At 38.0% G+C, this 7517-nt stretch overlaps 1 non-coding gene across 1 annotated transcript; it reads left to right on the forward strand.

Annotated features, from left to right (window-relative positions):
• Nucleotides 1-2572: 2572 nt before the first annotated feature.
• LOC131170762 (small nucleolar RNA R71) lies at nt 2573-2679 on the forward strand. The gene has a single exon (XR_009141530.1). It is a non-coding gene; the product is annotated as a small nucleolar RNA R71 (small nucleolar RNA).
• The last annotated feature ends 4838 nt before the right edge of the window (nt 2680-7517 follow it).

Consider the following 7517-nt stretch of genomic DNA (forward strand, 5'->3'; position numbering starts at 1 on the left):
AAACACAGTAAAATCATCCATGAATACCTCAATGCAAGTATCAATGTAATCTGAAAATATGCTCATCATGCATCTCTGAAATGTGGCAGGTGCATTACAAAGCCCGAAGGGCATCCTTGTAAAAGCAAAAGTTCCAAAAGGGCAAATCAAGGTAGTCTTCTCTTGATCCTCTGATGCAATCACAATTTGATTATATCTAGAAAAGCCATTAAGAAAACAGAAATAAGACTTACCTGCTAACCGTTCAAGCATCTGATCAATGAATGGCAGTGGGAAGTGGTCCTTCCTTATTGTTGAATTCAGCTTCCGGTAGTCTATGCACACTCGCCATCCACTCTGAATCCTTGTTGGAACAAGTTCATTATCTTGATTTGCTACCACAGTGACTCCTGATTTTTTTGGCACTACTTGGACTGGACTTACCCATTTGCTGTCTGAAATTGGGTAAATAACTCCTACATCCAGTAGGTTTAAAATCTCCTTCTTCACAACCTCTATCATCTGTGGGTTCAATCTCCTTTGAGCTTCTCTACTTGGTTTAGCCTCATCCTCGAATAAAATTCTGTGCATGCACACTGATGGACTTATACCTTTGATGTCAGCTATTGTCCTTCCAATTACTTCCTTGTGTAGTCTCAGAACCCTAGTCAATCTGTCTTCTTCAATTTTTGTTAAATTGCTTGAGATGATAACTGGAAGTGTCTCATTGTCTCCCAAGTAAACATACTTCAAATGCTCAGGTAAAGGCTTGAGTTCAAGGACTGGTGCCTGCACAACAGAAGGTAACAATTTTGTGTGAGATACAGGTAAGTTGATATTTGGTACTCCATACCTTTTTTGAACAGGAGGTAATGACTGCATTGCCATTACTGCCTCTTGAACATCTACACTTAATGGTGGATTGGTACTGATTTCTTGAATTCCTTGACTAATCACCACTTCTAACTCATCCTCCATGCTTAACTCAAAGACATCTTGCACAATTATATCAACAACATCAATAGAAAAGACAGAATGATCATCAGCAGGATACTTCTTGGCATTACAGATATTAAATTTGACAGTCTCTCCATCAAACTCCATAGTTAAGGTACCATCATCCACATCAATTTTTGTCTTGGCAGTTTTGAGGAAAGGTCTTCCAAACAAAATCAAAGCTGAATTTGATGTGGAAACACTATCCTCCATATCCAGAATGTAAAAATCTGCAGGAAAAATCAATTCTCCAACCTGCACCAACACATCCTCAACTACTCCCAATGGGTAAGCATTAGAACGATAAGCTAACTGAATAATGACATTGGTTTCTTTCAAAGGACCCAAATTCAAAGTTTGAAAAACTAAATTTGATATAACATTAATAAATGTTCCTAAATCTGCCATTGCACGTTCAAATTTAGAATCACCTATTCTGCAGGGAATAGAAAACAAACCTGGATTCTTACACTTAGGGGGTAATTTTTGCTGAATTAATGTCGACACATTTTCCCCCACACTGATCTTCTCATTATTCCTCAACTTGCGCTTTGTTGTGCATAGTTCCTTAACGAATTTAGCATACTTGGGAACTTGTTTGATCGCATCAAGTAAAGGTATATTGATCTCTACCTTCCTGAAAGTCTCCAAAATTTCTTTCTCTTGTTCTTCTTTCTTTGTCTTGGCCAACCTGCAGGGAAATGGAGGAAGAATAGAATTATTAACCTTATTCAGTTTAGGTTCAGTATTTACCTCAACTTCAAGAATTTCAGGAACTTCAGAATCTTTTTCTCCTTGCTTCTTCTTTTTCGTTGACTCATGTGGTGTCTGATTATCAACTTCTTTCCCACTCCGTAACAGTATCACACTTGCATTTTCTCTAGGATTTATGACTATTTGTGATGGGAGCTTTCCAGAACCATGAGCTTCTAGCTTACTCACAGATGAGGCTAACTGACAAATCTGCCTCTCTATGTTTTGAATGCTATTTCTAGTCTCCTAATGAAACTATTGTGTATTGTTAGCCAAAGCCTTAACAATTTCATCAAGTGACATACCTTGATTAGAAGGAGGCGGAGGTGGGGGTGGTTGATTCACTTGTCTTTGCTGCTGGTATCGATTTTGCACCGGTTGATTCCCATAACTCAAATTGGGTTGATCTCGCCATCGTGGATTATAAGTATCGGAAAAGGGATCATACCTGTGTTGTGGCTGTCCATAATGTCCTAGTGCATTAGCATGTTGCATTGATTCATCCTCTTGTAACGCAGGACACATATCAGTAGCATGACCCGAACCTGAACAAATCCCACATACCTTAATAGTTTGCATGTTTCCTACAGTCAATTGCCGCACTAAAGAAGTTAAATCAAAAATCTGTTTCTCAAGGTTAGATGTACTTACCTCATTAACCTTCTTAGGTGTGTGATCCATTCTCATTCCAAACTATTGAGAGTTTGCTGCCATGTTAGCAATCAGCCTCCTTGCCTCTTCTGGTGTCTTATCAACTAAAGCTCCTCCACTAACAGCATCTATCATACTGTGGTCCATTGGTAGAAGTCCCTCATAGAAATACTGAATCAATAGCTGCTCACTTATTTGATGATGGGGACAGCTTGCACACAGTTTCTTAAATCATTCCCAATACTCATACAAGCTCTCTCCATTGTACTGTCGAATGCCACAAATTTCATTTCTTATGTTGGCAGCACAGGAAGTAGGAAAACACTTCTCCAGAAATATCTGCTTCATTCCATTCCATGAGTTGACAGATCCAGAAAGAAGGAAATACAACCAATCCTTAGTTGTGTCTTTTAGTGAGAAGGAAAAAGCTCGAAGCTTGATTTGATCCTCTGAAACTCCTTGAGGTTTCATGCTGGAACACACAACATGAAATTGTTTTAAATGCTTATGTGGATCCTCACCTACATGACCATGAAATTTAGGCAACAAATGGATTAGTCCAGATTTTAACTCAAAAGCAACATTTAAAGCAGGGTATTGGATACACAAAGGCTGTTGGTTTAGATCAGGCGTAGCCAACTCTTTCAAAGTCCTAGCAGCAGCCATGGTCGGATTTTCGGAACTTGACTCTGAATCCGAATATGAACTTAGCTCCTTTTGAGATTGGACTCTTTCAGATGTACTTGGAATCTACCTAGCTTGCTTAGCCAATTTTCTCAACCGTTTAGCTATTTTTTCTACTTCTGGATCAAAGATCAACTCACCGGATTGAGAAATTCTTGTCATAAACAACAAAAATCAAAATAAAAAAAAATAACCTCAAAATCCTAGAAAACAATGGAATTTGGCCTCAAGAGGGTGGGGCCAAGAAATCCTACAGATTAATTGGTCTTGATTAGAGCATCGTTTCCTTCAAAATAGGTATGGGCTGCCCTCCAAATTCAATCAAAATCCTTAATGAACAGTAACAATGAACAGTAACACCGTAATTTTTTTTTCTTTAAAAACCTAAAAAAAGCGACAAACTCACAAACAAAATTAATAATAGAATATTCTAACACAGAAAACACGAATTCCAATAAATTTTAGTCTCCGGCAACAGCGCCAAAATTCTTGGTGGGTGTCTAATCCACCAGAAATTAAATTAACTGAAATTACCAGTAATGAAATATTTTATGCAGTAAGTGGTGAATCCAGGTCGAACCCTAGAGACTGAATTATTAAATTTCATGCACTTGTGTGTAATGAAAAATGAAAGAAACAAAGATTGGGGGGATTTTGTAACACAAAATCAGAAGAACTAAGAAATTTAAGAACTAAATATGAAAATCTCAATTTAAACAAACTTCGGTCCAAGGTAATTCACATTCAATGCATTGATTTGATCATAGACAAAAGAAATACAATTATCTCTTATTGAATACTTAACGTAGATTTACCAAACAACGAGGTAAACCCCTGACTTCCCTATATTCATCAATTCGAGCCCAACACTCTTATTGACTCTAATTATTAACTAAGTTGGTATTAAGCAATCCTTATCAAATTAATAACTGCTTTAAGAAAAGGAAATAGTTAAGCCAAACAATAATTTATGAAGCATAACTCATTTGATCTACCCTAGTGTTTCCTTAGGTTATTATCGAAAACTAGGATCATAATCAATAAAACCTAATTGCTACTCATGTTCAATCTTACACAACAATTACAGATTATAAAGATGAACTAGCAATTGATCAAATCAAACAATTAACTAATAAGCCTTTTTAGCAAATCATTCAACAGATAAAAAACAATTAAATCAGAAAACAATAGATATTCAAAAAGACATAAATTAAATTAAGAACTTGGTCTCACAAATCACACATAAGAACTTGAATCCCTTAAACTGAATTAAGAACTTAGCTAATCATGTTCATGGCTTACAGAAAATTAAATAAGAAATAAAGAAGAAATCTAGAATGTAAATGGAGAACAAAAGTCTGAATTAAGATGCTCTTAGCTGCTGCCCAAAGACGTGTTATACTAGAAAAACCTAATCCCAAAGATAGGAACCCAACCAAACTAGGAAAGGTTTTGAAATTCAAGATGCAAATTTTCAGCCTGCATTAACGTTTCTATAATCAAGGCAGATTTTTAGCAACTTTTTTTCCGAATCTGCCTCTACCCTCTTCAGGAAAGTTGTAGCCCTATTTCTTAGCTTTCCAACGGGTACTGATGAACCCAAATCCGAGGTCTACAGCCCAAGTTATGGCCTAAAAATTAGGACTAGTTTAGTCAGACAGTCTAGCCTATTGTGACGACTTCATTACCCTTTTTAACAATTAAAATGGCCTCATCTCTCATCCAGCCCCTCATAAAAGTTGTAGAGGTGGCTCTTAAGGTTCAATTGGGCTTGGGCTTGCTTCATTTGGATGTCTAAAACTCCAGATATAAAATAAATACTAAAATTGGCCGTGACACATCAAGTCTGGGCTTTGCAATAGATCCATAGCTCATTTTGTCAACCTTGGAGACTGATTTGGGCTTTGGTCCCTCTTTATCATTTGAAGTGCTCTATCTTGGCTTTCAATGGATTAAACAGTAATCAATTTGGAGACTCGCAACTTTAGAAACACCTAAAAAATACAGCAGAGGTCAAATGCTGAAAATTTCTCCATTTAACACAATTATTCCACAACTATCTAAAAATATGCCTAAATGATAAATATATTTTAACCAACTGAATTAAACATAAAAACACACTAAAAACACTAAATGTGATGGGAGTGAAATTAATAAATTATGCACTTATCACACTCTCCGCTTATATATTGACTACCGGCAGTTAAATAAGGTGACAATAAAAAATAGATACCCATTGCCCCTCATTGATGACTTATTTGATCAGTTGAGGGGTGTAGCTGTGTTCTCCAAAATTGACCTGAGATCAGGTTATTATCAGCTGAAAGTGCAAGCCCTAAAACTGCCTTTAGAACCCGCTATGGCCATTATGTGTTCTTGGTCATGCCATTCGGGTTAACTAATGCTCCGGCTGCTTTTATGGATCTGATGAGCACTATCTTCATACCATACCTCGATCAGTTTGTGGTGGTATTCATTGATGATATATTGGTTTATTCTAGGAGTGCAGAGGAGCATGATAGACATCTGCGGATTGTACTATAGACTTTGAGGGAGAAACAGCTATATGCCAAATTGTCGAAGTGTGAATTTCGGCTGAAAGAAATATCCTTCTTGGGCCATGTAGTATCGGTAGAGGGCATCAAGGTAGATCCAAGTAAGATAGAAGTTGTCCTTAATTGGAGACCACCCAGAAATATCACTGAAACTCGCAGTTTTCTGGGTTTAACTGGATACTACCGCTGATTTGTGAAGGGTTTCTCCATGTTGGCATCTCCATTGACTAAGCTACTTCGAAAAGATGTGAAATTTCAGTGGACAGATAAATGCCAATAGAGTTTTGATGAGTTGAAGAGATCTTTGACTGAGGCTCCAATTTTTACTTTACCTACCCTGGGTAAAGAGGATACTGTTTACAATGACACTTCTCATAATGGGTTAGGCTGTGTACTGATGCAAAAGCAGAATGTCATTGCCTATGCATCACGTTAGCTAAAACTGCATGAGGGGAATTATTCGACATATGACTTGGAGCTAGCAGTTATAGTGTTCGCTCTGAAGATCTGGAGACATTATTTGTATGGGGAGAAGTGTTACATCTACACAGATCATAAGAGTTTAAAGTATCTGGGCACTCAGAAGGAGTTGAATTTGAGACAGAGGAGATGGTAGAGTTGATAAAAGACTATGATTGTCTGGTAGACTATCAGCCAGGGAAAGTTAATGTGGTGGCTGACGCCTTAAGTCGCAAGACTATGGCAAGTCTACAGGTTACTCTTTTATCTATGGTACATGAGTTGAGAGTATTACATGCCAGCTTAGAGATTAATGATGAGGGGCAGACAGCAGTTGCATGGCATGTACAGCCAGTGTTGATTGATCATATCAGAATGGCTGTTCAAAATGATCAGAAGTATCAGAAGCTGTTAGAAGAAGTTAGACAGGGTAAGAAGCCAGAATTCTCAGTGAGAGATGACGGCCTACTACTTTACCAGGGTAGAATGTGCGTTCCTAATGACGTTGACTTAAGACAGATCATTTTTAAGGAAGCACATGAGTCTCCTTTTGCTATGCACCCTGGTGGCACAAAAATGTATAGAGGGCTGAAAGAGCACTACTGGTGGATGGGTATGAAAAGAGATGTGGCAGAATTTATTTTTAAATGCCTAACTTGTAAGCCAGTAAAGGCAGAACATCAAGTACCAGCTGGTTTGTTACATCCACTACCATTACTGGAATGGAAATGGGAGAGAATAACTATGGATTTTGTGATGGGACTTTCGAGGACACAGAAGAGACATGATGCAGTATGGGTCATTGTTGATATACTGACCAAGTCTGCTCATTTTCTGCCTATCCGGATGGACTACAGTTTAGAAAGATTGGCCAAGTTGTACATTGATGAGATAGTAAGACTGCATAGAGTGTCAGTATCCATCGTATTAGACAGAAATCCTAGGTTCACTTCTAGATTCTGGGGTAATCTTCAGAGAGCCCTAAGAACTAGATTAAACTTCAACACGGCATTCCACCCATAGACAGATGGCCAGTCTGAGAGAGTAATTCAGATCTTGGAGGACATGCTACGGGCTTGTGTAATTGAGTTTGAGGGAATTTGGGACACACACTTGCCTTTGATTGAGTTTGCTTACAACAACAGTTACCAATTAAGCATTGGGATGCCTCCATATGAAGCTTTGTACGGCAGAAAATGTAGAACCCATTGTGTTGGGATGACATGGGTGAAAGAAATATGATTGGGCCCGAAATTGTTTAGCAGACTGAGGAGAAAATCATATTGGTTAGAGATCGACTCAAAGCTGCATCAGACCATCAGAAGTCCTATATTGACCTGAAGAGAAGGGATATTGAATATGCAGTGAGTGACAAAGTATTCCTCAAGGTTTCCCCTTGGAGGAAAATTACGAGATTTGGCAGAAAAGGGAAACTGAGTC

This window comes from Hevea brasiliensis, chromosome 11 (assembly GCF_030052815.1).
Source record: "Hevea brasiliensis isolate MT/VB/25A 57/8 chromosome 11, ASM3005281v1, whole genome shotgun sequence".
NCBI lineage: Eukaryota > Viridiplantae > Streptophyta > Magnoliopsida > Malpighiales > Euphorbiaceae > Hevea > Hevea brasiliensis.